The sequence below is a fragment of the Phascolarctos cinereus genome, unplaced genomic scaffold (assembly GCF_003287225.1).
Source record: "Phascolarctos cinereus isolate Bilbo 61053 unplaced genomic scaffold, phaCin_HiC Scaffold_2;HRSCAF=192, whole genome shotgun sequence".
NCBI classification, from domain to species: Eukaryota; Metazoa; Chordata; class Mammalia; order Diprotodontia; family Phascolarctidae; genus Phascolarctos; species Phascolarctos cinereus.
Genome location: NW_027555625.1, coordinates 162,317,466 through 162,339,641, shown reverse-complemented (window position 1 = coordinate 162,339,641; position 22,176 = coordinate 162,317,466).

The following is a 22,176-nucleotide window of genomic DNA, read 5'->3' as shown; positions in this document are numbered from 1 at the left end:
TCTCCATCATTGGAATTGTGAGCAGAGCCTGGGTGTCAACAGTGTTTTAGAGGGGATTTGTGCTCCAGATGAGGGTTAGACTAGATGAAATCTGAGGTCCCTTCCAACTCTTGGACACAATGAGTCTATACTAATGTAAAAGTCATGATAGCAGTGATAATGAGGGGCCAGGTAGGGGGCACAGTGGTAGAGTGCTAGGCCTGGAGTCAGGAAGATTCGACTTCCCGAGTTCAAATCTGGCCACAGACACTTACTAGCTTTGTGATCCAGAGCAAGTCACTTAACCCTGTTTGCCTCAGTTTCCTCATCTGTAAAATGAACTGGAGGAGGAAATGGCAAATTGCTCTAATATCTTTGCCAAGAAAACCCCAAATGGGGTCACAAAGAGTCAAACAGGACTGAAGAGCAATGATAATAACAATGACGAGAAGGAGGAGGAGGAGGATAGCTAACATTTTAAAGTACTTTGAGGTTTGAAAAGTGCTTTTCAACTTCTCTCATTGATTCCCCACAACAACCCAATGTGTTAGGTCCTATTATCCCCATTTTTAGAAATGAAGGAACCAAGGTTGACACTGGCAAAATGACTTCCTCAAGATTATACAGCTAGTATCTAAGACAGGATTTGAACTCAGGTATTCCTGATTTCAAGTCTGGTCATCCATATAGTTTGAACCTGATAAGGATTTCTTTAGGTTCAGTTGGAAGACAGCAAATCCATGCTCAGTCATGCATTGCAAACTGCAAGATGAATTCAAATGGATGTGGTAGACACAGGACATACTGTTTTGCCAGAATGTATTCTGGCCTCTCTAAAAGCTCATGAGATCTGAAGGAAGGAGAATAATCAAGGATGAAATGTTCCAGGCACTATAGCCACAAACATGGAGAAGGGTGGTGATATCCATCTGACTGGGCAGATTGTACCATTTTCTGTAAACACAGTGTATATTATGTTCCATGGGGAACAGGTTGGGGACCACAGATGCCCTTCTCTCCCTGCTGCCCACTTGGAAGGAAGTGGATGCCTTGCCATTCTGTGAACTTTTCAAACACTCCTGTCATGTGTATACCATAGAAAAGATGCCCTTTCCCTACCCAAATGAAGTCCAGACACTCCTATGCAAGCACTCAAGCTCATTACTCATTTCCTTCCCCTTTTAAGCTTCACAGCTTCAGTCAGAACAAGCTCTCTTTTCAATATTTGGCTCGGAAGCACATCACCCGGTGATGAAGCAAAGAAGCCAAGGGGAAAAATGGCATCTCTCCGAAGAGACTTCTCTGTTTAATGAATCCTTCTGTTTGAATTAGTGATCATCTTGAGGGTGAGTACGGCTGAAGAATGCAGAAGTGCCAGGAAGACTCAGGAAATGCTTAAAAGGGGTGAAAGATGTTTGAAAAGAACAAAGGGCTGAGTTCAAACAGCATCAATTTAAGAGACCGGAGGAAATAGGGATGGAGCAAGTCAGGTTTTTCTCAATATCTACAAGCTAGTTAAAGGCTAGATAATACATTTTCTGGGGCAGACCAGAAATTGTCCATCAATTTGATTCTTATTGGAATGGAAATTATTTTCTGGGAAGAAATGTAGAAAACATTTAGGGAAAAAAACATTCTGAGAGGAGACAGATCTTCTGAAAGAAATAAGGCAGAGCCAGGTATCCATCTACACAATTGGTTAATGGGATATTTATAAGACACAGCACCACAGAGTCCATGTGACCCATTAAACCTTGCTCCTAGAAAACATGGAAAAGCATTCTTTTCTTTAACCTCTGCTATCTAAGAAGTCCATCTTACACCCTTATATCTACTCTGTGACCTAGTACTATGGGCCATTTCTGGACTCCTTGGGATTTTTCACTGACTATCCTTTATTCCTGAAATTCTCTGTCTCTTAATCTCTACCTCCTAGCTCCCCTGTATTCCTTCAAGTTTCACCTAAAGTGTCCCACCTTCTACAAGGAAACTTTCCAAGTCCCTCTTAACATTGGTGCCTTCCCTCTGAGATTACCCCTCCCATTAATGCCTTATAAGAACTTACCTGTATTTAGTTGTTTTCACGTTGTCCTGTTCTTCGGTCCCCTCCCCAGTGAGAACAAGAACTGCTTGGGGTTTGGGTATTTTTTTACAGTCACCTTTCTTTGTTTACTTTTCCTTTGTACCTGTCCTTTGTGTGCTCAGTGCATTACCTGGCAACTGGTGAGTATGAAATAAGTGGTTATTGACTTGACTTCTCCGGTAGTTATTCTATTCATTTACCTTTTCTATTGAATAAATTTTAGCTCTAACTTAGACCCAGTACAAGAGCTGCTTGATTATCAAAAGAGATAATCTCTATGCAAGCCTTTTGTACATTATAATGTACTATGTAAATATATCATTTTTATCATTAAGTGAAGTAGGTAGGGGCCAAAGTAATTTAATTTTAAGGAGTGTAGGACAGACTTCTTTTCAATTTACTGAGGACTGAAAATCCACAATTAGAGCTTTAGTTATTTGGTATGCAAAGCCCTATTAAGATGTCTAGGGATGTATGAAGTGTGCAGGGGGGACTTACTGAGCCGTTTTCAGGGCTGCTCATCTACTTTTGATATCCACTTGATTCACCCAATTCTTACCTGTGGATACAAGAAGCTGTAGTACATGCAGCAGCCACACCCCAGTAAAATCATCTAGGCAGGTGGGCTAACCAGGTTGAGGATAACTGATAGGCTGCAAACCTATTAGTGAGTGAGGGGGTATCTACCCCAAGCAGGTGAAAACAGAATGGGCAGATGTAAACAATTTGTTCCAATGTCCATGAAGGCAACTGAAGCAGGTGCTATGGAGTGCTTAAAGCTTGGTCAGCCATCAAAGACACCAAAGTGTCTTCACTGCATCCCAGGCCATCACCAGTGGTCCTGAATTTTGTCCTACCACTGGACATTGATGACTCAGGTAGAGACAGTAAGGCTGACTTTATGCAATTGCATCATTTAAATATAATTTACCCAAGTCAAGCCATTATCCCTCTCATTGTCATTGATCCTCTTTGAAAATGAAGGACAAACAACATGCCTAAGTCTCTTAAAACTCCTCAGTTATTTTCTCCTTGGTATAACTGAGTTCATCAGCTCTTTTCTGGAGATCAAGTTGTGACTTGAGGAATGAAAGAAGGTGACTTCCATTATTTCCATTTTTTGCCATTTTCATGGAAAATAGAGTGGCCATAGTGAGAATTATGCAAGAAAACAGAGGGACTTTATAAAACAATGGAGGAAAGAGTCAGAGATCAGATTAGATACCCACACAACTGAATGTGCCAAAATGAGAGAACTCTTTATTTCCACACCCTATTACTTGCCTGGTACCTAAAAATTACAACTTGAACCCCAAAACTTACAAGTAAGCACCTCCCTCTTACTAAGCCCCTCTTAGATTTCATTGTGACTCTTATTTTTCATTGTTCTTTACTTTATATATTACCTTCTACCTTTGGTCATTTCAGTTTCATAACTCATCTAATAGGTTTTTAAGTAGGCTCTCAAGTACCCTGATTCCTCCAGGCTTTTCTGCTGGGCTGACCGGATTCACTGACCTTCCTGAACTCCCAAGGCCAGTGAAGAGTGTCAGCCACACTTAGGAACTGATGACAAATGAAAAAGACCAGAAACAAACACCCCCAGGCCCATTGTTCACAGTTAGAAGAGAGAGAGAAGAAAGTTATGTCCCATTCTCCACTCAGTTCATGGCACCTTCACTGCTGGTGAACTTTGTATTATGTTTCTGGATGCAACAAGAAAGAATGAACAGAAAAGAGAGAGGACTGTTCCAGTCTGGAAGTTTTAAAAGACACAACCTTTTCTAGTTGCAGAGCCAATCAAAGGCAGCTATTCCCAACCATGTGGTAGAAGACTGCAGGATGCAGGGTGCCTCCATATTAGGTGATCTGGCACCATTACACTAGTATATGCAAAACTAATCATAGGATCAATTATTGATTTAAAAGAGAATAAAAATCAATACCAAAGAAATAAATGGAATGAAACACAAGCTTAGCAGTTACAACTTAAATATGAATTAAGCAAGCTAATAAAACAAAAAAGTGGCAGAATATATTAAAAAACCCCAAAATTTGTCATGTGAAATGCATTAAACATTAAATGCACATAAAGAATAAAAATGATAAGGTGGAACAAAAAGTATTAAGATGGATGATGATGAAAAGTTGCAGTTATGCTATAATATAAAGCAAAAATAAAAATTTGCAAGGTTTATGGAGAAGAGAAATACTATGTTGTGCTGAGAGAAATCATATAAAATTAAATATGATCAGTACCACATATATGTGTGTGTATACATATATATATATACAGAGACATACATGACATAGATATATGTATATGTATGTATGTATATGCACCAATTGACAAAACCTCTAAATTCATAATGGAAAATTTAAATAATTTACAAAAAAGACAAGACAGTAAAACAATAATTGTAGGAGACTTTAACATTCCTCTCTCAGAGCTGTATATATCTAACAGAAATATCAACAATAGGAGCAATTATATGGGGAAACAACTATGAAAAACTGGACAAAAATGGAGAAAAACAACAAAACAATTTTTAAGGCAGATTCAAAAGATGGAAGGAAGAATAAATAATAAAAAGCGAATACAGAAACAAAACTTGGGCACGTAAAAATAGTCTCAAATGTAATAAAGCCCATAATAAGCTAACGTTGGTGAGGAATTCTAAGGATAACAACAAGGGTTTGGGGTGAGTTCTATTAATATAGGATGGAAACAGAGAAGGAACAAAGAAGGGTTAGAATTGCTGCTTGCAGGAAATAAGATGATAATAATAGGAAATGGATTGATGGCAGGACTATTCAATTTTTGCTTCTATTTTCTTTGACAAAGAGAATAATCTTAAGGAAAGAACAAAAATGGCTAAAAAAGACTTGATATCAAAGATAAGATAAAAAAATGGGAAGAGAAAACTAATTTGTCCTTGATATATTAAATCACTAAACCCAGATGAACTGAAAGAACTGACAGGCATGATTACCAAATAATTGTCAATAATCCTTTAAAGACTGTGGAGAGTGGAAGAGGTACTTTAGAAGTAAAGAAAGGAAAATGTTGTTTGGATTTCAAAAAAAAGGGGGGAAGGCAGTAAAATATGAAAATTACAGGCTGATGAATTTGACTTCAGTTCCTGGTAAAATTCTAGGCTGTATTAAAGTGATTATTAGTGATCATTTAGAAAATAGAGCAATAATCCTAGAGAGTCATCCTGACTTCATCCCATCAAAAATGGATCATGCCAAACTAATTTTATTTTCTTTTTTCAAAAAGATTGGTAGACTAGTGGATTAAGGGAATTCTACAGATGTAGTTTACTTAAATTTTAGCAAAATATCCAACAATGTCTTTTGTACTATTCTTGCAGGCAAGATGGAGAAATTCGAGCTACAAAAATACAATTAGGTAGGTTTGTAAATGGTTCTATGACTTGGCATAAAGACCATACATTAAGGTTCAAAATCCAGTTGGAAAGAGGTCTCTGGTGGAGTTCCTCAGGGATCTATCCTTGGTCTTATGAGATTTAATATTTTATCAATGACTTAGATTAAAGAAGATCATATTTGCAGAAGACACATATTTGGAGGGGGAAGAGACTGACTTTTTAGTCAGAAGATCTGAATTCAAATCTAATGCTTACTTTTTGTGTGACTTTGGACAAATCACTTAGCATGTCTGAGCCTTCATTTCCTCATCCGTAAAATGAAGGGTTTGGACATGATGGCTTCTAAGGTCCATTCTAGATGTAATTATATGGTCATATAACAGCTAATATATTTCATGACAGAATCAATATCTAAAAGATCTCATCATACTAGAACATTGGGCTATTTTTTTAAGATTGCAAATTACCTCCCTAGTCTCCAAAATAGGAGGTATTTATTTCATTTTTATTTATTTTATGTTTAATTTATGGAATAAAGTATTTCCATAACATAGTATAATAAAAAAGATGATTGCACATGAAATTGCAAATCTATTATGTACATCTGGCTGTTCCTTTTAAATATGTAATAAAGTTATCATGCAATTTTTTTCCCTTCCCCAAATCTTCTAACCTAGGTGTTGAAGAGGATAGAGTGATAGACCTGGAGTCACAAGACCAGAGTTAAAATCTGGCCTCAGACACTTACTGGCTAAATGACCCTAGACAAGTCTGTCTCAGTTTCTTTACCTGCAAAATAGGGACAATAATAGCAATCACCTCCCAGGGTTGTTGTGAAAATCAAAGGTAATGACACGTAAAGTGCTTTGCAAACTTTAAAGCACCAGCTTGCCTTGGACACGTCCATATTGCCTAACATGAAGGTGCCCTGAATCCTATGTTTTCTTATCACGTAGGTGACTGTAGTCTCATTTGATTGGCTACATAGCCAGAAGTCTTTAAAGGTGGCCACCTGGCATGGTCTCTCTTTTTGTCCCGCTCAGTCTTTGCCTGCTGCTTCCAGTGGATGACAACCATGGCATACCCACATCAAGGGCACCATGAACTGAACTGACTGGAGGTATACTCCCCCTCCTTTTACTGCTTTTCTGAGAAATGGACCTCTTCTGTTTCCTTTGTCCTCAGTTTTAGGTACTTAAGTAATTGCTATGAGACAGGGAATTTCAGCCAGGGGGACCTTACAACCAGGATTGCAGAAATGATGTTGTAGCCAGCCACCTCAACAAGAAAGCCCAAAGAATTCAGAGTGCCTGGGTCTTGAGCTAATTGGAGAGTGGGGGAGAGGGAAGGAGTTGGACTTGGAACTTATGCTGTATAGGAATCAAACTGCTTATATATTTGTCATTTTACCTCTTGAAAGAACTATTTCTTTGCAAAAGCTGATCTGTTGGTGGTGGTCAAATGGAACTGGAGGGGCAGAGAAACAACACTTGAAGAAACAGTCAGTGGGAGCTGGAGCCAATGACAGAGGGCCTCAAAACCCCCTTCAGGGAAGCAGATAAGCCTGGAGGATTGGAAAATGAAATGTACTTGGACTTTAGGCAGTGGGGAAGAGAATGGTCAGTGTTACATAAATGCTAGCTATTATTGTTATTAATTGGTTCAAATATAAGCTTGCACTTAAAAATTCAATTGCATAAGTATAACTAGGGGGAGATGAGGCTAGATATCTGTTCATCAGCATATCAACTGGGTATTTTAGTAAACCATGATCTTAGGAACTGTGTGCTGTGCTGGTAATTATTTAACAATTGGCTCTCTGAAAATTTTTTTTAAATGTCCTCACAAATCTGCTATTTTAATTTAAGCTGCTATTTTTTCCCCTCCAACACAAGCCTAGACAATGAACAAACCAATAAATCAAGCCTTGATTTGTATTTTACTGATTTCTAAAATGTAGATGTTCACAATGAAAATTTAATGGTTGACTTTCTGTAGGAAGTACAAGCTGGTTTGGATCTCAGTATAAATCAACAGCATAATATGGTAACCAAAAAAGTAATGCTATCCTTAGGATTAAGAGATGCTTGGACAATGATCCAAGACAATTCCAAAGGAGCCATTATGAAAAATATGATCTATCATACTTTTTTAATATTCTTTTTATTATTATGTTTGTGTGTTTTCTTTTGCAACATGGCTACATGGAAATATATTTTTCATGACTTCATATGTATAATTGATATCATATTGATTGCCTTCTCAAGGGGTAGGAGAGGGGCAAGTTCAAGAGAGAGAGAGTTTGGAGCTCAATTTTTTTAAATGAATGGCAAAAACAATTTCAAATGTAATTGGGAAATTAACAAAACATAAAAATATATACACATATGTGCATATATATGTATGTATGTATGTATGTATGTACATTAGAAAGAGATGCTTGGGCATAGGAGGTGATAGTTTTGCTGTGCTACACCCTATGGAATAATTCACCAGACCAAAACATCTTTTCCTGGTCACCACTGCCCACTATCAAGCTTCTTGATAAAAGGGATTATGTCTCACTTTGTATTTGTATCCCTAGTGCTGGCACATAAGAAGAGGATGGAGAAAAAGAAGGATTGACAGGACCCAAAAAGGAAGAGGAAAAGAAGAGGGGGAAAATGAGAAAGGAGAAGTACCTGCAGCAATAGCAACACCAGAGTCCTGATTTCTAGCTCTTGGAGGGCAGAGTATTCTTGTCTACTCAAGCTGCTCCACTGGGGCTATGCAGTCTGGACTATAAAGAGTTGACCATACTCACTGAATCTCTGCCCAGAACAAGCCCTTTCTGTTTCTTACTTCGGAATCTATGATCAAATCAACACTGCCACTGGTTCTGGAAAGGACATGTCAATCATTTGCCTAATGACTCCGTTCATCATTCCTGCCCAGATATTCCAGATCAAATCACCCTACCTAATACATATATATGTATGTGTGTGTGTGTGTGTGTGTGTGTGTGTGTGTGTATTGTTTCTCCATTTAGAATATAAGCTACTCAAAGACAGAGACTCTATTTATATTCTTAATGCTTAGGATAATATCTGACAAAAGTCTTTTATTCATTCATTCAATCCCTCTTGTGTGGAAGAGTTCTAGGAGCACTAGATAGAAACTGCAGAGAAGAGGATTTAGACTCATGTAAGGGAAAACTTCCAACAACAAACCTCCTGAAGTAGAATGAGTGACCTCAGGAAGTACTGGGCTTCTTCTTACTAGCAGTTTTCAAGCAAAGGACTGATGGCATTTGCCAGGGATTTTACCTTTGTAATTTTGGGCAAGTCATTTAATCTTTCTTGGTCTGTTTTCTCATCAGAAAAATAGTGGGGGAGAAATCAAACGACGGCTACCAAGGTATCTCCATGCCTAAATCTATTATCAAAAATCTTATTGAAGTTTCGTTCAAATATAGATAGGCCAGACCATGTAGAGTGCGTCAGGTCCCTTTCAACTTAAATTCTTCAATGATTTTTATTGCCTTTTTCATTCACACTGCAGTTCTGATTTTTTTTCTTTCTTCCTTCCTTCCCCTTCCCCATTTTATAACAAGAGGGAAAAAAATAAGGCCAAGTCAGAGAAAAGTCTTAAGGAAAGGGAAAGACAGAAGCAGCAGCAGAACCAAATTATTCATGTTATACATGAAGTTGAACCTACAAACTACACACACACACACACACACACACACACATATACACACACACACTCACTGCCCTCCACAACTTGAGTAGGGGGAGAGGGAACAACCTGAAGAGAAAGACACTGGGTGCTAGGAGATGGTGGCAGGGGTCACCTCTAAAGGAAAAATGCCTAAGGAAAAGTGAAGGTTTGTCTTCATAATTTGCCCCAGGCAGGCTCTTCTAAGTGACTTTCATCATTTTCTCCTTCTATCCACACCTAGTTTTCCAAAAAGCATGTCAGAACCAACAACAGTCTCCTCTTCGGCATAATGGACGCTGACATTTCACTGGTTCTGATTACAAAAGATGAAGAGAACTAGTGGGCTTTACTCCTGTGCCACAAATCATTTCCTCTTTAAGGCTTCCTCTGCCCCTCCTCTTCTCCCCTCCTGTCCTCCCAGGTTAGCTACTGCTTTGCCCACATTTCTACATCAAAGATTCACAATATAAGTCATAGCCATTGTACCAATTATAGTACTTTTCATTTGGTTACATTTCAGCCCTATTTGGAGTTAGAGAAATTTCCTCCTTTAATTAATTTCTCTCATTTAATTAAGTGACTAGACACCCCCTATCAAGCTAGATGGGATGCCTGTCATGCCCAATTTATTGTACGGCAAAGGTTGTGGACACCTTTAGTAACATCCCAACTTATGTCCATCCCAGAGAAAGAAGCTCCTTCCTGCTCAGTCCAGCTGCTTTACCTTTATCTTTCTATTACTTTCCTCCTCACCCCCACCTGAGGAGATATCTATTCTGAAGTCAGGCCTCTCTGGAAATGATTGTTTGCTCTGCCAGAGGTTAGACTCACAAGACTGCTTCTCGACTTAAAGGGAAATTTGGCTCTCGGATCAGCTCCCTCAGAATCAGAAAGGGATCTCAGTTAATCATTCAATAGTAGCATCTGCCTAAGTCTCTGACTCAGTGGGAGCTCATCCCCCAAGGAAGGGCTGTTGTCACCAGCTGCACTTGGCTGGCTTGGGATGGAGGGACTAGGCTAGGGTTGGGGCTATGCAGATCTCTCTCCCCAGCCCTGCCTTCTGTGCAAACTTGTAACACAAGCTTGTAACTTGTAACATGCTAGCTTGGAAGAGTTACCAGGCTTTTAGCTGGAAATGTACCTTTTAGTTTTTCCCATAATCACCTGATAAAAGAATCCAATTCAGCAGGCTGCAATATCAACTCCATTCACCGCTCATTTCCTGCTCTCACACTGTGAAAGCCCCAAAGACGCCCTTAGATTTTTTTTAGTCTTTATTGTTTGTCCTCTCCCTATTTCTGCATGCTCCTTTAGAAATCTGAATGAAATTTTACATGTATTTGTTTCCTAGCCATAACCCTCTTCCTCCTTCCCTTGCAGGGTGCTTCTTCCCTTCCAGCATCCTGCTTCCCATCTACTTGCCCCCTCCTTAGTCACTCCATGAAAACCTCCATTTGATTCAAGGGGAGCCTTGTTTGCATTGGGCTAAGCCGCTTCCTGTTGTTTACCTGCTCCGGGCAGCACCACCTGGGTAGAGTTTTTCATTCTGAGAAGGCTGTTCATCTCCCATTTCCTGTCCAAGGAGCCCCGGTAGATGTTTCTGCTGGGTGACCATGTGTGGTTAATGCAGAGATTCAATCAGGATAAAATTGTGTCACATCACATGTACCAATCTGCATAGCTCCAAGGCCAGCCTGACTAAGGGAATCTTGGAATTAATATCTCCAATGAGGAAGATTACTAGTTGATTTGAGGAATTTCTATTCCATCCATTCCCTTTGTGTGATTATCTTCTTTTGTATTTCATGGTCTAATTTTAAAAGGAAAGTTCTATATTTGGGCCTTCGCCCTAATTAAAGAGATAAACTTGGGAAGAGAAAAATTTAAAAAGGAGTTTAATAAAATCACCAAGACAGAAATGCATTGATAAGCTGGCTGCTGGGGCCAATCCCAGATTCAACTCAAAGACTGCTTTTAAACACAACTTTTTGTAATAAGAGCAAAACAATCCTAATAGGTACATGTCTTCAAATGCAGAGGGGCCATTGAATCTTAGTTCCTCCCCCTTTGAAGCATCATAGGGGAATAAGGGGGAGTGGGATGAAATTGATGTGACTACCTATCACTGCTGAGTACTACAAAGGACAAAAGAATGAGATTGAAGTACATGCCAAAGACTGGTTGATGCCTCTCACAACAGACTGATTAACACACCAGAATAGAAGAAAGACTGGGAAAATGGGGTCCTTAGGACTGAGTCAGCATAAATTCCAATACTAGTAAATATTTCCGTATAAAAAGTTATTCAACTTTAAAAGCAATTTTCAGTTTACAAAGTGCTTTCTTTACAATAAACCTATAAGACTGGTATTGGGAGTGTTATTGTTATCAATTTACATATAGGGAAACAGGATCAGAATGGTTAAGGGACTTTCCTTGTCAGATTACTGATGAGTGATGGATACAGGACTTGATCACTCTGCCTTCTACAGTATTCAGAAAACTCTCCTAATTCATGGATACTAGATTCCAGATTTACTACCTCCAGATACAGTTTGAGATACTGCATGCTGTCTATGGACTGCCTAGAGACCCCTCCTAGTTCATAGAAAGACTAGTAGCCATTAAAAATCCACTTTAAGGACCCTGCAATCAGAAGAACTGAAGGAGTATTGAAAATAAGAACAGATGGGGCAGCTAGGTGGTGCAGTGGATAGAATACCAGCCCTGTAGTCAGGAGGACCTGAGTTCAAATATGACCTGACACTTGACTCTTACTAGTTTTGCGATGCTGGGCGAATCACTTAACCCCATTGCCTAGCAATAAATAAATAAATAAATAAAATAAGAAGAAGAACAGATAGCCAAGAAAGTGGCAGCTGTCTATAAAGACTTCCATTATTCCTTGTTTAAAAAAATAGTCATGGATTCATGGTTTTATCAGTACATAAGGGTCTCTAGATTCTATGGCTTATGAACAGTTTCCAGGGGATGGAGATAAAACATCTTTTCCTTAGCTCTAAACCGGGTCAATAAGAAACTAGGGCCCAGCAGTAGAGTGCCAAGATAAAAGTACATAGACCCCAGACAGCTGCAACTAGTCAATATTTCTTCTTATTTTTACTTCTCTGAAGTAGTTTGATGGAGCTAGTTTAGATTTTTCTTTCTGTTTCTCAGCTGTGGTTCTTGACCTTGACTGAGATACAATCTCTTTCCTCCAAAAAAAAAAAATAGAAAAAATAGATATATTACCCACATATTCAATGATATAACCAAGAACAACTCAAGTTATTGTGTCATCCAGTCCATTTCCCCCTCCAAAAAAAACACACCTATTTCCCAAAACCAGACTTTTCAGAAATTTTAAGAATTATTTATATTTGTTTATTTATTCAGTACTTCCAACTAAACTTCCATTCTGTGGAAAGGCACTGGTTCTTTCTCTGAAGCAGAGGCCACTAGTTCTTCCAGTAGCTCTTCCTCTATTAGATTCAGGACAAATTTCTTCACAACCCTCCAAACTCCCCTCTCCTCCCAAAAAACGAATTGTGAGCCAGATGTAGAATAATTACAATTAAATCCACAGAAGACAGAATCCTGTCAAGCTTAACATGCTAACACTCAAGAACTCATGCTTACAGCACTCACTCAGTCCCCCTTCCCAAACAGCTTCTTATGTGTCCAGCAACATACTTAAAGGTTCCTGTAGGGCCTGACCCTAGGGTAGGGATCTGCTCCATTGCAGAGACTCTTCCTGACCAACCACCTACGCTATTCCCACCCCATCTGAAGTAGTTGTTGATGACTGTACTCAATCAAATGAAAGAAAGGAAAACAGAGAGAGAAATCAGAAGGGTTACCAACATGGAGGGCTACATGTGACCTGAAAGGGCACTGAAACCCAGCTGGGGCAAGTCTTGTTTCCTCAGACATACTCAGCAAGGGACTCAGACTGGGGAAACCCCAAGAAACTGAGGCAGCCCAGTGTCAGGGGCCTAGTCAATGATAAAGGACAAGGAGCCAGAACACCAATGATGGGAAACTTTTTTCAAGACTTAAATACTAAAGGTAGGGATGACAACTGGACCTGTGATTTCATTGGCATAAGGGGGAAGGAAAAGAGAATAAGCATTTATATAGCACCTGCTGTGGGTTGCTAAAAGAGCTTGCAACTTTACAAAAGCAACCTGGTATAATAAGTCAGCAGAGCTTTTACAAAGTGAATTATACTTTCAAAGGTATAATCATATATATGTATGTATATATATATATATATATATATATATATATATACACACACACACACACACATACATATATATATGAACTATATATATATATACACACACACACATACACATACATATACATATGAAATATATATATATATATACATACACACACACACACACACACACACACATATATATATATATATATATATATATATATATATATATATATATATATATAATACATATATATATATGAACTAAGTCTCCCCAACATATGGGAGGCATAATCTCCTTCTCCTCTACCCTCCACCACTTCAGTCTCTGGGTAGAGGTAAGAGATTAGGTTTATTGTTTAGCTTGGTTCCCATAGAGCACAGTCCCAGTTCTATGTCCAATATTCCTATCAGATGCAAGACCCATAACCCTGGCTTCCCAGAGCATCCATGTCTAGTGTCTACAATCCTTTCTCCAAGGATGCCATTGCTTGAACTTCTGGTCCTACAAGGATCACCTCCAACACCTGAAATTGAAGACAAACAGCACAGAACAGAAATAAACATCCTTAAACCTATTTCTCAGAGAAGGAGTGAAAAAGAGGTAAGCAAGGGAAGACAAGTCCTCCTCTCACCAGTTCAGATCATGGCATTCATGCTTCTAGGTACAACAGATAGGAATCACCTACCAGACAAAAACATAGTGGAGGAAAAGTGGGGAACTAGCTTGATCTCACCAATTTCAAAAAATGTAGGTAGACAATCAAAGGAAGCTACCACACACACAAGGGAGTAGACACAACCAGTTATCTGTTAGGCAAACTAAGCCAGCTCTAAAGCTGGGTTGCATACATCTATTTCTTCTTTTTCAACTATGGACCAAGCTCATCATCCATCCTAACTCTGTCCCAAATAAGCATGCAATTGGACAAGATCTATAGGTTGTCCATCCAAATGCATGTTGATATCTGGGCAATAGACATTCTTTATTCATTCAGAATTTCCTGTTTGAATAGATAGAACAAACCACTTTGACTGATGAATGACTCTTTCCAGGAGATTTTGCAATGTCCCAAGGCATGATGCGCATTATCATCCACCAATAGGATCATATAAAGGACCTCACTATTCACAAAAAATCCCTTCTCTATCTGGAGTCTACATTAGATCTCCTCTATCATAGTGCTAAGCACTATTGTCAAGCATATATCTGTCTTCCTGTTTTATGCCTTACTTGACATTTATTATCAGAGGGTCATTGAATGTAGTTATTACTATTATAACATATTCCAAGGAATACTGAATAATACTGACATATGGGTGTTAGACACCTTGCTGTAAAAAACCTGTAAGGCAATATTGTCTTCTACTGAATGAAATGCATTTTCATAATCAACAAGCAATAAGTACAATGTGACCATATATTCTCTGCATATTTCAGTAAATTGTCAGATAGTAAAGTTGTGGTCCACTGTTAAATGTCATTGGTGAAAGGTACAGCTGACTCTCATAAATATTTTTCATAGGTGAGAAAGTGGAATGTAAGTCACTAGCTATTGATGTCTTCTTAGTCACTATTTTTGGTATTAATAATGTATGAGATTTTTCACACTCTTGGTATCTTCCCCTCTTTCAGATACCTTACATATTGGTATATCAATGCAAACACAATTGAATTGCTTCCAGCATAGATATCCTCTATGTATACTTGGTACAACCTGGCTGTTTTTCTCATCTTTTATTTTTCTTATTGGTGTCTCTTCCATCTCCTCTAAAAGCGTCTTGGGGATTATGATGTTAAGGTCCAAGTACAGACCCTAATAAATATCTATTGATTGACTGATTGGACCTATTAGCTATATAATCCATAAATACCTTTGGGATTATTTTGCTTAATTTTGTGGCTTTTTAAGCTTTCTTTAAACTGATTTTGCCCTCTACTGGTTCTCTCTGCTTTATGAGAAGACACTGTACAAAAGTGTTCATCAACCTTCATAGGATATTATGCATGTTTATATTCTATCCTGGAATTGCTTCACCCCTGTTTATTTAGGAGTTTTTTTCCTAATGATGTGAAAACATAAGGAATAGAGAAGAAATTTTTTTAAAAAGTTATCAGAATCTACCTTCTATCAGAGCCTACCACCCAGAAAAACTTGGAATTTAAAAGAAATAGAAGGTTGGCCATAAAAAAAAAACTCAGAGTAGCAGAACATGAAATAGAGTTCTTAATTCAATTTCAAAAAAGGAAATTGAATTTTAAAGGAACAACTAAAGGGTGAGGGAACAAGATCCAAATGGATTTACAGACAAATAAAGAACAATTAATACTTATGTGACAAAACTCTCAAAAATGAGAAAGAAATGTCTAGCAAACCTAACTTATGAAACAAATATAGTCCTAGGACCTTACCCAGGGAAGAATACGGCAAAAAAAAAAAATTGAACTATAGACCAATTCAAGTAATAAATATTGAAGCCCAAAAACTTAAATAAAATGTTGGCAAAAATACTATAATAAAATATTAAAAATTAGTTAGATTAGGAAAAATAGGTATAGCTAATCATATAAACTAAAACATCCAAACACATGATTATATTAATGCATAGAGAAAAAGTCTTTGATAAAGTATAACATTCATGCTAAAAGCCCTATAAAATATAGGCATAGAAGGACCATTTTAATGCAATATAATGTATATATCAAAAACTAAAAGTTTACATAATATGAAATGGGCAAAAAGAAAGTTTCCAAATAAATGAGAGTAAAGAAAGGATGCTCTTTTCTCCACTCCTACCTTTCCTATTATAGAAGAAAACAATACTATCCTCCCAGCCTCTCAGGGTGGCAGCTTAGGAGTTATGTTGCTCTCCTCACTACCTCTCACCCCTCATATTGAAGCTGTTGCCAAAGCCTATTGATTTCACCTTTACGGCATCTCTTGAATATGCACCATTCTCTCCTCTGACACTGCCACCACTGGAGTGCCAACCCCCAATAGCTCATGCCTTAATTATTGCAATAGCCTGCTTCTGGGTTTCCCTGCCTTAAATCTCTCCCCACCCTAATACTTCCTCTATTCAGCCACTACAGTGATTTTCCTAAAATACAGGACCAATCATGTCACCTCCATATTCAATAAATCCCAATAGCTCCCTATTGCCTCCAGGATCAAATGCAAAATACCTTTTTGACATACAAAGCCCTTTATAACCTAGCCCCATCCTACCTTCCAACTTTCTTATACCTTATACCAAGTCCTCTTCAATCCAATGACATTGGCCTCCTGGCTGTTCCACAAACAAATATTCCATCTCTCAGCTCCAGGCATTTTCTCTGACTGTCTCCCATTCCTGGAATGCTCTCCCTCCTCCACTCTAACTACTGACCACGCCGGCTTCCTTTAAGTCCCAACTAAAATCTTATCTTCTACAGGAAGCCTTCCCCATTGCTGTTTACTCTCTTTCAGTTATGTCTGACTCTTTGTGACCCTGTTTGGAGTTGTCTTGGCAAAGATACTACAGTGGTTTGCCATTTCCTTCTCCAGTTCATTTTATAGATTAGGAAACTGAGGCAAACAGGGTTGTGACTTGCTCAGGGTCACACAGCTAGTGAATGTCGGAGGCCAGATTTGAAGTGAGGAAGATGAGTCTTCCTGACTCCAGGCCCAGTGCTCTGTGCACTACAGCACCACCTACGCTTCCCTAACCCTTCTTAGTTTTAGTGCCTTCCCTCCATTAATTATTTCCTATTATCCTACATGCCTCACATATATCTGTTTGCATGTTGTCTCCCCCATTACTCAGCATCCTCCTTGAGGGCAGGGATTGTTTTTTGCCTCTTTTTGTATCCTCAGTGCCTGGCATACGGTAGGTGGTTAATAAATATTTATTGATTGATAGATTTTCCCCACTGTAACTTAACAAAGTTCTAGAAATGCTAGTGGTAACAATCCAATAAGAGAAAGAAATTAAAAATATAAAGATAAGTGAGGATTAGATAATACTATTCTTATTTGACTGATGACATGATAACTTGCTTAGAAAATCAGGCAAGAAACTAATTGAGACAATTAATAGCTCCTGCAAAGCAATAAGATACAAAACAAATGCACAAAAATGACAGCATTTCTATGAAGCAATAACAAAATTGAGGAGAAAATAATAAAAAGAGATGCCTCAATGAAATACAAAATGCAGTATTTTGGCAAATCTGGGAGTTTGCCAAAGCACACGGAAGACTTGTATAGATATAATTACCAAGCAATCTTCAAAGAATTAAAAAATTGGAGGGATATTCAGGCCTCCTAACTAGGCCATGCCAATATAATGAAAAGCAAGACAACACCAAAATTAATTTACAGATTTAGGGCTCTACCAAACTACCAAGAGGACAATTTATAGAGCTTAACAAAATAATAACAAAATGTATTGGAGAAAGTGAAAGATCTAGAATCTCAAGAAAAATGATGAGAAAGGAAGAATGAAAGAGGAACTAGCACTTCTGACCTAAAATTACACAATTAAGCAGGAGTCATAAAAACTGTATGGTATTGGTTTAAAAGGGCAGCTGGACGTATGATGTATAGAGTGATGGGCCTGGAGTTAGGAAGATTTATGTTCCTGAGTTCACATCTGGCCTCAAACACTTCCTAGCTGTATGACCCTAGGTAAGTCACTTAACCCTATTTGCCTCAGTTTCCTCATCTGTAAAATAAACTGGAGAAGGAAATGACAAACCACTCCAGTATCTTTGCCAAGAAAACCCCAAATGGGGTCACAAAGAGTAGGACATGATTAAAACAACTGAACATCGGCTTAAAGATAGAAAAGTAGATCAGTAGAACAGCTTAAGGAAGGATCAGAATAATTTAAACTAAATAAAATAATGTTTGATAAACCTAAGGACATGTTACTTGGAATGAACTCCTTATTTTATAATAATTGCTGGGAAAATTAGAAATTTGGTTAAAAAATATGTTTAGGCCAAGTTGTTATACTATATACCAAATAAATTTAGAATAGATACTCAACCTAAATATTAAAAGTCACATGACAAAACAATTAGAGGAGATCCCCAAAGCAGGGATCTCTTACAGTTATGGTTAGGTGAGAGTTTGTAATCAAAGAATGGATTTGAATTCTAAAAGTAGATACTTTCTATTATGTGAAATTGAAAAGTTTTTGTACTAAAAGCCAATGCAATTAGGATAAAACAGAAGTTCTCTTTCAGGAAAAAAAAAATTCTGTATAAAACATCAATAAAGACTTGATATTAAGATGTATGTCAAACTAAAACTTTTCATTTGCCACCAGTTGCTCTGCTTGATTTGACTCCACCACCACCACCACCACCACCATCATCAACATGCCCTGCCCAGAAAAAATTCATGATCATGGAGATGTTTCAGCTTTGATAGCCATACCTCATTAGTGCACTCAGTTGCTTTTGCTTCTCTGATTAGAGGGCTGGAGGGCAGACTAAAAAAAAAAAAAACAAACAAGAACTTCTCATAGCCTCCCTTTATAGGGGGCTCAAAATCCTAGCTCATTTGCCCTCATTTCTTATTGGTTTTGACTCTGCCATCATCATCATCATCACCATAATCATAATTATTATCATCTTGCCCTGGTACCAGGTTCCCTCTGGAACATTCTTCCTTCTCTTTTTTAGATTCTTTTTATGTATTTACTTTCCCTATTCGATTGTAAGCTCCATGAGGGCAGGGATTATCTTCCTTTTTTATTTGTATCTGCAGAGTTTAAGCACAGTGCCTGGTACATAATCATTTAATCAATGTTTATTGTATCATATTAAAGCATATACAAGGCCATTCTCTGGTGGCTAAATGATTAAAGGACATGAACAAAGTTCTCAAAAGAAGAATTAAAACTGTTAAAATTATAAGACAGATTTTTCCAAATCACTAATTATAATAGAAATATAAGTCAAAACGACTCAGGTTTCTCCTCATACCACAGAATTGGCAAAGGTGGCAAAAGAGAGGAAAAGTCACTGTTAGAGTATTTGTGGGTGGAATTGTGAAAACGCATATTTTGGAAAGTTATTTAGAATGAATCTAAGAACTCTTTTACTCAGAGATTTCATTGTTAAGCATGTATATCCAGGAGGTCAGTTATAAAAAATAAGGTCCCATATACACCAAATTACTTATTGTAGCATTTATTTATAGGAGCAAAGAACTGGAAACAAATCAGATGTCCGTTGGTTGGTGAATAGCTAAAGAAATTGTGGTGCATGAAGGTAATAGAATACCACGATAATATAAAAAGATGATGAATGTGAGGACAGCTAGGTGGTGCAGTGGATAGACCTCCAATCTTGGAATCAGGAGGACCTGAGTTCAAATTTGACCTCAGACACTTGACACTTACTAGCTGTGCAACCCTGGGCAAGTCAATTAACCCTGATTGCCTCACCAAAAAAAAAAAATGACGAATGTGATGAATACAGAGAAACACGGAAAGACATATGAACTGATCCAAAGTGAAATAAATGGAAGAAAACAATATGTACAACCATAGTGACAACTAGCATTTATATGGTATTTTAAGGTTTGTAAAGCACTTTACATATGTTAACTCATTTGATCCAACAGCCTTGGAAGTAGATGTTATTATTAAAGAAACTGAGACTGTGAAGTTTAAAGTAGACAAAGGTCACATAACTACTGAATGTCTAAAATGAGATTTAAACTCATTTCTTCCTGACTCCAGGTTCAGCACTCTAACTACTGTGACATCCAGCTGTCTACAATGCCTACAACAATGTAAATGGAAAAAAAACAATCATAAGAGAATATGAAGTTATAATGATCAAGTTTGTCCCCCAAAAAAGAGATATGGGAATATAATTCCCTTTCTTCTTTGTGGAACTGAAAAACCACAATGGAACATCTCATGTGATATTGGATTCAGGCAAAGTATAGGTTAGTTTTGCTAAACTGTTTTTTTTTCTTTGTTTTGTTCTTTCTTTTAAGAAATGACTTTCTGAGATGGAGATGGAAAGAGACATGTTGGGAAATACAAGTGTTGCAAAAACAAAAAAATTAACAATAACAATTTTATAAAAAGAAAGAAAACCATGGAAGTGTATGCCATTATTCAGTAATCTGTCTCTTAAGGAGAGAAGGAAGGAAGGAAGGAAGGAAGGAAGGAAGGAAGGAAGGAAGGAAGGAAGGAAGGAAGGAAGGAAGGAAGGAAGGAAGGAAGGGAAGGGAAAGAGGAAGGGAAGGATTTCTTTCTTGATTTTTGGATTCCATTCTTGTTCAATTCATCCCATCTACATTTCTGATTGTTTCACTTATCCTGATTTAATGTGGCCAAAGCTTTGGTATCTACTCTTGTCTAATCTCATGGCTTCATCATCCAGTTCCCTTCCACCATCTTTGGACTTTCCTATCACCAGTCTGCATTCTGGGTTCCTCGCTACTAGTGATGACTGTTAATCCTTTGCTTCCTGCAACCTTATAACAGGATAGGACATCTGTGAAATAGGCAGGGCAGGTATTATTATCCCAATTTTACAGAAGAGGAAACAGTGCCAGAAAGTTTGTGATTTGTTCAAAGTCATAGAACTCAGGTCTCAGAGCTAGGATTCAAACCCAATTCTCTAGAATCTAAGTCCAATGGTTTTTCCAATGTATCATTCTGTATCCCCATTCTATCCTTGACAAATAGAGATAAATAATCCAAATAGATGTAGCAGTGATCACTATTCACTTCCCCTCTCCCCTCCCCCAATTCAACATACTTAGAGTTGCCACTTCTGATTCTGGTGACCACACAAGTGCTTTGGGGCCTGCTTCATGTGGTGGTCCAGTGCTAAAGAGGTATTTCTCTTTTGTATGATGTAGTATCATAGTCCATGCCTGACTCAAGCAAGTCTCCTGGTAGCTTAGGTTCAATATTGGAACAAAATGAAATACTTGTAGAAGATCTAACAATTAACAAAATGATTTACTTAGCCATAGCAGGGGAAAGATATTTGACAAGAATATTTAACAAGGACACAGCCTCGATTCAGCTGAGCACAGCTCCCCTATTTCTGTGTCGTCCACAGCATTATGCCCTACATCAGGGGCCAGCTGGAGTTCCTTGAGACTTTTTGTATACAGGCAAAGAGGGAGCCTGCCCCTTAGTCTCCTGAGCCAATTAATACTCCAGCATGGTTTCAATAGCTTTTAAGGGAAAAAAAATAGCTTAATGTGCACGGGCTGGGACCCTTGTTAATGTCTGACCACACTTGGTAAACTCTGAGTTGTTCCTTGGACAACTTCCACCTCCATGGGACAATAGCAGATAGGCAGGATCAGTTTAAGTAAAAAGAACACACAGATTCTATCTCAGTCCTCTTGAATAACATTCTCCCATGTGGCAAGGGGTATGGTTTATCTCTAGACCTCTACTTGGAAACCAAGTAGCAAGATGGCCAATGCTCATTCTCCCAACCCAACATGTACTCAATTTCCTCTGACTTTCATCTATACATACAATGACATACAGATGGAACACAGACCTGTGATTTCATATGGGTACAATAATACTTGTGCTACCTGCCTCATGGGGGCACTATGAGAAAAAATATTTGTAAATCTTTTGAACATTATAGGAACATGTAAACTCTATGTAAGGTACTTTGGGGGTGATAAAGAAGTTGGAGATAAAACATCTGCCCTCAAGAGGCTGGTAGTCTTTCTGGGAAACCATCAGAAAGAGAAATGAACACTGTTTTTGGTTTTGTTTTGTGAGGTTTGTTCTAATTTGAAGAA